This window comes from Cuculus canorus, chromosome 1 (assembly GCF_017976375.1).
Source record: "Cuculus canorus isolate bCucCan1 chromosome 1, bCucCan1.pri, whole genome shotgun sequence".
Taxonomy (NCBI): Eukaryota; Metazoa; Chordata; class Aves; order Cuculiformes; family Cuculidae; genus Cuculus; species Cuculus canorus.
Genome location: NC_071401.1, coordinates 143,340,660 through 143,350,935, shown reverse-complemented (window position 1 = coordinate 143,350,935; position 10,276 = coordinate 143,340,660). Strand labels below are relative to the sequence as shown.

The following is a 10,276-nucleotide window of genomic DNA, read 5'->3' as shown; positions in this document are numbered from 1 at the left end:
CTCAGAAGAACAGGCACTTAACTAACTGTGTCAGTTAAAATCCTGTATCGCTTTCTTTGTAGATTTCTCTTAACCAGATAACATCCTCAATGAGTAATTAATTTTGTCTAAAAATCCCTCTTAACTTTATTAAGAACGTGATATTCAGTACTTCATGCTTAGACCTCTCAAGTAATACATGCTTTCTGCCTAAAGCAGTGTTTCATCTCAGAGAAGGCTGAATTGCAATGGTGAGAAAAATGTTCTTGGTTTTTACAGTAAATAATCAGATAGTGAATTTCATTAGGTTCTCGGAGATCTTCAGACAGATGATACCGCATAAAGTAACTCAGTCCTTGGCAGGAGTATATGTGGGCTCTGGGTGGTGGGTAAAGTGAGAAGGCCAGGAGTGCTGAAAATCCAACAACATAAATGGAAGGATTACAGTGAGCCATCCATTCTCCTCTTTTAGTACTCTTCATTTTTCAGTGTCACAAAACAAAGTTCATTTAAAAAGAATTTTCTATTTCATAAGTAAAAGGTGTCAAAGACATTAAAAAACCAAACTTATTGCTGTGGCTTTAAAAACCTTCCCCTTTCTGCTGTCTTACCCAGTGTATTTCATCTGGGATCTGGAGGGCTTGTTCAAGGAATAAGAGACAAAATCATGCCTATGTTCATGTTTAGAATAGTGTTCCAGGGTGATGATTCTGTGACATGGATCTCAGTGATAGGTATAAATATCTGTCCTCCAGAAGTTTTAAGAACTTGGTCAAAACACAAGGTAATGGAAACATCCTCAGTGACTATAATGTAGTCTCAGAACTTTTCATTTAGCTACTATGCTTGTGCAATTTTAAATGTTTGCTCTTTATGCTATAAATTCTTCATTCCAGTAGGTTAATTATGCATCAGTATTCTTTTACAAAGCGATTGGGATGCTTCTCAAGATAGTAAGCAAAGAAAAAATAAATACATATTATTTTTCAGTCCACCATCCCATACTTAGTTCTAAGTGAATTTCATGTCTTGAAAAGTGTCAGGTTGATGGCCCAGGCACAGGCATTCTCCTTTCATCTACAAACACTTATTCCAGCAGCAGAACAAAAGACTCCTCCATACTGATCCCTGACAGTACATCTTCATACTGAAGAGACTTCAAATGGCAGGCTCTCCGAGTCCTTGATCTGTCTGGCAGCCTCTGTAACAAAAGAGCAAATTTGTGATGGTGCTTTTTATGATACGCTTCTCTAGCAGAAACTCGACTGGGAGTCTCAAATTGTCTGAGAGATCAGTGCTGTCTACTATTACTATTCACTAGCGTTCTAAAAATAGTTATGATTAGATTACAATAGATATAGGAACCCACAGAAATGGCTTAGAATGTTAACAGTTTATTTTGGAATTAACAGAACTTTTTCCTAGTGAAATCTGTCATTATGCTAGAAAAAAACCTGCTTCTAAAGGAAAATAGTTTCATTTTTTTGTATGCCCACTAACTAATACGAAGGGTGGTTTGTTTTGGTTTGTTATATTTATTAAATAAAAGCCTGGACTGGGGAAGCCAAGAAATACAGCAACGAAACCATTTCTCACAAACATCACCAGTCTTGTGGAAATACCGATTATGATACCTGATTATATCAGGCATTTGTGACTGCCCATCATGTATGAGTTACAAGTTCACCATGACCTAAACAGGCAAAGGAGATTCATAGTCTTTCCCAGTATATAATCCATCACAAATGCAAAGCATATCGGGGATTATGAGTTACTGCGATAACAGAATCATCTTGCTTATAGATGTCTGAAACAAGACTTACAAAATCCACTATTTATTAGTATTGAACTTCACCCTAACTCAGTTTTCCCTCACCTCTATTTAGAGTAGAAATACTGTTTTGGGAGCAGTTCTTCCTTGAAAATTGGTTTAGAAATTCTTCCTCTCAGGTAGCACCAGCCATCTGAGTGAAAATAGCATCCTTAGAAACAGGTATTTTATCCTGGTCACCTGCTGACAGAGGCTCTGAGCCTTCATTACCTATTCCCTGATTTGAGATATTACACCCAGATGTTTCCCCTCATCACTGAGGGCTGCTGGCAGTGTGCATACTTCAGTCAGGAAGGAGAAAAGGGATGGAAGAAAGTGGAATAGCTTTACAAGCAGCTTGGATGGAGCAGAAAGTTCCTGCTTTTTACCATCACAGGACAATCTTGCCTCCTGCCAGCTTATGATAATGAACACTATGGGCATTCGCCTGAAAGCATCTCAATTTAAGCTTTTTTTTCCCCATAACGAATCAAAGGAAAGGAACAATTCAACTTATCAAACAGGAAAAATCCCTGTCATGCTTTAGCCCAGAGGAAGAGCTGCCTTTGTGTTGGGCTGTTGGACGGGTCTCTGTGTCCATCGCCTACCAAAGCCTTGCATCTACTCCTCCCTATTTACATTTCTCATCTGGGACCTATGCCCTCAGGCAAACTCCCAGCACCTGTGCCTTTTTCATTATAGAGCTGGACCAGCTGCTTCTGCCAGCTTCTTAGAGGGACAGCATGCCCTGCTATGAGCAGCCCTAGGAGGAGAAGGACAGTGTGTCCTTCCAGCAGCCCTTACCTAAAAAAGCAAGCTGCATTTTACCTTTCAATAGCCCTAATGTAGACATGAAGAGGGACTCCATACCCAGAGATGGATGGTGCAGCAGCAGTGGGAGGCAGAGGAGCATCTTCGTGGTATGGGCTCTCTGCTGCATGCTGTTTCACCTGTGGAGCAGGATGTGACAACAATTAGCTTTTCTTTGGAAGTAATGGAGAGAAAAAAAGAAATTAATCCACATCACAAGACTTTATTCTCAGGTTTTATTGTCCCTGACTAAGTGTATCTGTCTATCTGAGGTTCTCCTGTATTCCAGCCTACTACAGATCCAATGAACAATAAAAACAATTATTAAACTGAACTGCAGAAAAGGAATGTAAGCAAACAAGACAGAGCACAACTGAAAAAAACAAATCATATATTACACTTAAAAATTCCCTCTCAGACTAAAGGCTAGCCAGAAGAACTTTCAAGGAATAGGCAAAAAGAAAAGAAATTAATTGCTGTCACTGACAAGTACACATCACATTGTACTCTTTAGGTGAATATACACTGGCAAACAGCACAGGGGCAACCTAATTTTCTAAGGAAACCATACAAAAGTCAGACCTTTGGTTTCAGAAATGCCTTTTGTGAGTTGTGTCCTGTAGACCTGCATAGATTTACTTCAGAGGGTTACACAAGACTGAAAAGCTCTTGAGCTTTGTATCAGAATCTGTACCAGAGTTCTGAAAATGCCTCCTGATTGTTTCAAAGATCCTTTTTGTTTGACATTTTTCATATACTTCAACTGTTTTCTACCTGTATAAAATTTCTACTCTTTTTTTCAGTTTTTCTTGTACAAATTAGGAGAAAATCTATAGAAGTCAGTGGTGCTTGCTGTAAAACTTGCCTTACTGAAACACTGGGATTTTTTTTTTAAAATTGTTTTTCCAGCAGCATCGGCATTTCCTCCTCTTCAAACCACCTCACCTTTTTCCAGTCATCTATTCTTTTGACTATTGTTTTAAGTACACCAATAACAATATTGATGTAAGTTCAGTCCAAAGCGCTTAAAATAATAAAAAACTGCAGGCAAACCCTTTGGCTTCTTTTTTTGTACTCAGTGTGGAACCGTTAGCACAAAAGCTGATATCTGATAATGAGCAACCCTATTGCGAAGGATGCTGGAACACTAAGCTGTTTTTGCGAGCTGATCCAAAGTATAAGGAAGTTAATGGATGGCTTTATACTTCAGGTTCCAAGATGATGGGCTGGTATCAGGTTTTAAGGTGTATAATAGGCTAATTGCTCTGAACAGATAACAGCAATTTGCAGCTGGATGTGCATAATAAGAGTATTCATTCTGGAATGTTTTTACATGCAGTAAAGCAATTTTTTTTTTTTACTTTTTATAAACCTGTTTACCAAGGAATTTAATACAACAGAAAATTAAAAATTTAGGAAGAGATGGATTACTTAACTGGCGTATCCTACCTGCACAGTTGACGGCACATTTGGCTGCTGACTGGAAGAGTAATTATACTCAAAATGGTTGCAGGATGTACTGTGGAGTATGGTATGCTGCCTACATTACCTGCAGAATTACCATAAAAGACAAATATCATCAGAATGGCATGACAATAAAGAAAAAAACATGCAACACAACAAAAAGAAAGAAACTATTCTCAGTTACATATCTGCAGTCCAATTGATCATAGAATCATAGAATCACAGAATGGTTTGTGTTGGAAAGGACTTTAAAGATCATTCAGTTCCACCCCCCTGCCATGAGCAGGAACTTCCCCCTAGATCAGGCTGCCCAAGGCCCCATCCAGCCTGGCCTTGAACACCTCCAGGGAGGAGGCATCCACAACTTCCCTGGGCAACCTGTTCTAGTGCCTCACCACTCTCATTGTGAAGAATTACCTCCTTTTGTCCAGTCTAAATCTTCCCCTCTTCAACTAATAGCCATTGAAATCTGGCTGCTAATGTTGGAAAAGACCTCTAAGATTATCAAGACCAACCATCAGCCCAACACCACCATGCCTACTGATCTCTGTGAATGTTGCACAGTTTTAGTGCACAGAAGTGATGTTTGCCTCAAAAGATCTAAAATAAAAGTGGAAGGGAATAGCTGATGAATAACAGAGAAGTCCAACGTTGTACTTGGAAAACACAGAATGACTGAAAATGAAAATAATTTGATAACTTTATGGTAAGCAGTTCAGATATTTGAGTCATTACTGAAGCTGGAATGGCAAGCCTGAGCTCTGGCACTAGCTGCATCTTGTGCTACCCTGCAGGCAGCCAAAAGGGGAGCTCCAGCTGCAAGCCCAAGAGTCCAAGATAACAATCGTTTGGAAGCATTTGTGCCAAGAAGTGTGGTTTCGTTAGCTCTCCCACTAATGCAGAGGATAATAGAATCAGAAAGATGCAGGTCTGAAAGGGGCCTCAGTAAGTCCTTTAATTGGTCTCCTCCCCGAAGGCAGAATAAACTGTACTTATGCTATTTCTGGTAAGTGTGTGTCTAACCTGTTCTTAAAGGTCTCCGCTGACCAAGGCTTTGCAAGCTCAGAGGAGAGGGCAAGTGGTGATGACACCCAAGGTGAGATTACATGTTGGAAAGGCAGACAGAGGTGAAGAACCAGTCAGCCAGGAGGAGCTGGGTGCAAAAGCAAGGGAATGTGATAAAAAGAAGCAAAAAAGTGAAAAATCTCATCCATAACATCTATAGGAAAAATCCAAAGAATGTGGGGCATAGGATACAAAAGCCAGAGAAAGGCTGTTGGTTGGGAATTAGTTCAGGAAACCTGATGTTTACACAGGAGGAAGTTGGGTAAGAAAAGGACAACTTGTCTAGCAGGAAAGGTGGACAAGTGCTGGATTCCCTGGACATTTTATTATTAGATTTATTTAAAACATTATTCTTCTTGTTGCTTAACCAATGATCCTATGAACTTTCATGCAATTGCTACTTTGATGTCTTTGTGGATACCCAGAGCACATTTTATGAATTGCTGTGATCTAGAGGCGGTTGTTGTCACTGACAGATCCACAAGTAAATGATGATCAGCACTTAAGTGTTCCTGTATAAAGGTGGGAGCACATTACAGTCAAGTGTGAAAGCCTATCTAGCAACATGAAGTTCTTTCTGGGACATCTGCCAAATAATGCTGCCACTGAGAGGCTGCTAGACCATTAGGGAGAACTTCTTTCTAAGATAACAAATTTGATATATACATTTTTACAAGGAATTTGCATTTACTGAAAACAGTAGACCAGTACCAGATGAATAGGGGAATGTAAGAGAAAGGAGGATAAAAATGAATGCTGAGCACTTCACCTGGTATAAATTAGCTTGATGTCTATACTAGCTGACTTGACAACACCTATGGAGGGTTGGAGACTAATTGCTGAAGGGCATCCTTCAGCAGGACTGTGTTTAGATACTGAACTTCTCTATGATTCCAATATGGTTCAACCAGCTAGGCTTAACAGATGGGAGTGAAAGAACAAGTGTCATTCTACAGCTTGAGTTAAACAGCGTCCAGTTAGACTGTGGTGATGATCCCTTTTGGCCTTTAAGTTCATGTATCCCAGAAGTGCCCATCACCAGTCTGTAACCCCATTCTCAGCCTATACCTGAAGTGGAAATTTCCTCAGAAGAACAGTGCCACTTCAAACACATCCCACCTCACCAGCGCATAGGTGACTCTGAAGAGCCATATGGTTAGAACAGGAAGCAGATGGAAACTGGAAAGAGATTATAACTCCCTAAAAAGAGCTGAAGTTACAGCACACAGTACGTGGCTATTCAATTATCACCAGACACATTGTCTTGACACTGATTGCTCACAGAGATGAAAATCCATATAAAACAGGGTAAATTAAACAAGGTTTTACTTAGTAATATGCTTTTCAAACGCACATCTCAGCAGAAACAGACAGAAGCTGCATTTTAGAGAACCCCCCTCTGTCTTAAAGGGACTGCACCATCAATCTAACTGTGCAGGAGTATGACGCATTAAAGGTGCCCCAGGTGAGACAGTGATTAAACAAGCTTGATAATAAAGCTTATCTTACTTCTAACTAAAGAACAGTGCTTTACTACATCATCAACTCTGGTCCAAATCCCAGCTATTTTGATGGTGACATGACGTAATGGTTTGAGCCTGGAATGACACTGAGAAACTGTAATTAAAAGAGAATGCTCTGTGGTATCTCTGCTGGGCCTTGTTGCCCCGTATGCAAGAGACTTCCTATAAGAGAGCTGTGCTTTGCATAGACAAGATAATAATCTTGGCTGGGGAGGGGGCATATTATGCTATAGAAAGCCACCCTCTGGCTCACATGTCAGGTGTTAAATACATTGTATGTGTAGCAGCATTATGTAATTACTCAGGACAACATCCCTGAAGTAATAAAAAATCTTTAAGAGTGAGGCAGAAACTCTAACAATTCTGATAATGTACTGCTTTCCTGTCTTATTTGCATGCAATGGTGAAATGTCATAGCACATTGGCCAGCAGGCAGCTATGCCACCATAGTTCCAGAGCTTCTGGACCTTTCTTTCCTGGAAAGTTTTATGTTAGCCAGCTGAACAATGCAATGCCTGGACTCTCACTTATGAAATCTAGCATGAAAACACACAATCTAGCATGAAAACACACAAAAGTGGTCATTCTGGCCACCACAAACAAGGGGGATATTTGTTTGCATAGCAGCCAGGGTGAACCTGCAGTCCCCGCTGATGAAGCCCTGCCTGGATTCCACCCGCGTGACTTCACTTGTGAGAAAAGTCATGGTTGCATGTATTGTTCTGAGGCCAAGTTTGAGGCAAGAGATTCCTTCTCTGTCTCCAGTGTTATTTTGGTATATTTTATTTGGCCCAGAATTTGGGAAAACAAGGGGGAGGTTTTCCGTAGGGAGTGGAATGAGGAGGCAGGAAGGGCTACCATATTTCTCCAGACGGAAACTCCTACAGTGTTAGAGTCCAGCACTGCTGCAAGTGTCAACAGATCAAATATGATACAGAAGGCCCTCTGCCAACTCTTTGCTACTGCAGCAGCAAACTGGAAGGAATGCAGAAACTAATATCCAGTACCACTGAGATAGGTTCAGTCTCTGCTACAGAGGGATAGAGCAGGAAGAAATAAGTAACCATCTTCTCCTTTCCATGCAATATGCCATGGGCTTGTCCAAGGTCTTCAGCACGACAGGACTGACCTGAAGAGGCTCAGAGTTGGATAGTTCAGGCCATCTGCTGAGCCAGATACCGTAGTAGCAGTGTCTGTGATAGAATCTTAATATGCAGAATCCTTGTCCTAGTAGCTGCCTCCCAAGGAAGACTATGAAAATTAAGTTGCCTCCAGAGCACCGCACTGCAACCTGTGCCCCTCCACGCCAGCAGATGTGATTCAGACCAATAGCTGCTGAGGGCAACAGATTGAGCAGTAATTAGCTGCTGTTAGTCATCCTCTTCCCAAGTAGAAGTGGTACAGCGTTTGATTATTTCAACACAGTTGGATGTGGGAGGGAAAGTAGGCCCGGAAACATTTTCCTGACAGCATACTTCTCGGCTCTTTTAAAACACCTCTCATGTTGACACTCAGCACAGCATTTCAAATAAAATGCTATTTCCTCTTGTAGAGCAGTGAGGAAAAATGCTGTCACAGGTTTTATAACAAACATTAGGTAAGCAGCGATCATACCTATTGTGCAACCCAGGATTCAGGTAGGAAAATAATCCATAGATGTCCAAAAGAGAGGTACTGGTGTCTCAACAATCTGAATAAGATGTGAACTGCTTAAGGGCCTCAGAGAAAGGTCAAGGTTGAATGGGTTAGTGGGACAACTTGATGCTGGTAAGTGTGAAGAACAAAAAGGCATTGTTTTTAGACTAGAAGATAAAAACTGACACTGCTGGATGAAATGTGGGATACATGTTCTCAGCTAAGCTCTTCTTCTGTTCTCATGACATTACGAAAATACGCAGTGGTCTGCCTTCAGCAATCTTCTGTCCTCCTGAAGAGATCTCATCCACCATGTAGTGTCTGTGGTGATGTTTTTGGCTACTATAAAAACCACATTCTCTAAATAGAAAAAACACAAAACCTTTTGTAAGGGTGTCAATAACCTTTATTTTTTCCCCCACCTGTTTTCTCAGTATTTCATCTTCTTCCTGAGTTCACAATGCCCTAGAAATTTGAGACCTACCTTTCTCCTGCTTTTCTTTTGGGCAGACACATTTGAACTTCCTACTCATCTCTTGCTATAGCACCTGCAACACCACACCTCTCTCTGAAGGGCTTTGCATTGATCTTTTCACAATCCTAGATGTACAGAAGTCCCTTTGGAAGGAAGCATTTAGGGATATAGGACATGTACAGATCCTGAGCAAGTATAAAGTTCTCAAAATTCAGAGTAAATTTCTCAGTGGTAACAGAGGATTCGACAGGGAAAATTCCTATATATAATTTTTGGCTTACTTTGGGAGGGCTTGAAGAGACTCAAACAAAAAAAGTAGTTAGGATTCTAGCCTTCCAAATATCGTGTGTCCAGACTAAGATCATCCCCTGCACAAGTAGAGCCTGCATTGGGTACTATGGGTTTAGATAAATGCTGTCTGTCTGACTACTATCAGCTTTTAAAGGCAAAATATTTCATTCTCACTTGGCAAACCTGAAAGAAAAAGGAATTGAGACAGTAAGCTAAATATGCACCCTGAAATTGCTTAGTCCAACATTTAGAGCATGTTGTTGTCAGCTTGCATTTTTAAAAACTCTGAACCAGCGAGCTGAGTTAGCTGAGTTGCTAACAAGCAGGTCAGAAAACACACTACAGTGGTGGTTACTTCTCTCTCCTGTACAAAGCTCTCAACAGCACTGATAAAATGATATGAACAGCTTAATATCCTGGCATGGCATACAGGTGTTACCAGTTTTACAGGCACTAAAGAGGGTGTATGTCTTGATTTTGAAATAGGAGTGGTGGATGACCAAGAAAGTGTCCATATTCAGGGTCTGAAAATTAAGAGATGTAAATCAATATGGTTTTGCCTTTTTTTTCTCAGACAAATATTTCCAACTAAACCATTTAGTGACAATGATGAACTTATTGCTTTTAGTGTCAGGATGGTGGACTCTGTTTATAGCAGTTTGCACAAGTAATCAGTTTCATGTCCTAATGTGTTTCTCATCTTACATGTTTTAACTCAGTAGATTTTGAATGCTCTTTTGGAACTGTCACTGAAACAACAGCAACTAATGTAGTATCAGCTCTATCTTCTTGGGAGATCATGCCACATTCAAGAATATCGAAACTTTGCCATTTTCCCATTCTGCAATTCACCTTACTAGTTCTAATGTTACTTTCCTGTATTACATTTGCCCTCTCTGGGTTTTAATTCTTTAAATATTTATAGACTGTTATAATGCCCAAATGATCCCATTTCTAGTCCTCAATAATAACTGCATGGTAATAATACCTTAATTTTTGCAGAACTTCAGGCCCTTTAAGGAAGTAAATAATTGCTTCATAAAGAAGAAATAATCACAGCATTGTAATTGTCCTCTTTTTTGTTGATTTTATGTTGCAATTGACTGTCAATAAATGATCTATCATATGTGATGATACATATGTAGTATAATGATGGGACACCAAAGATGCAGATTCAAGGAATAGCCATAATTTGTCTGATGCATCTGATAGTATATATGATAT

At 40.1% G+C, this 10,276-nt stretch overlaps 1 long non-coding RNA gene across 1 annotated transcript; it reads right to left on the bottom strand.

The window, feature by feature from the left end:
• LOC128850379 (uncharacterized) lies at window positions 1-4,142 on the bottom strand. Its single transcript, XR_008447735.1, has 3 exons — window positions 4,049-4,142; window positions 2,618-2,739; window positions 1-1,180 (listed from the first exon to the last, which is right to left on the bottom strand). It is a non-coding gene; the product is annotated as an uncharacterized LOC128850379 (long non-coding RNA).
• Window positions 4,143-10,276: the final 6,134 nt, after the last annotated feature.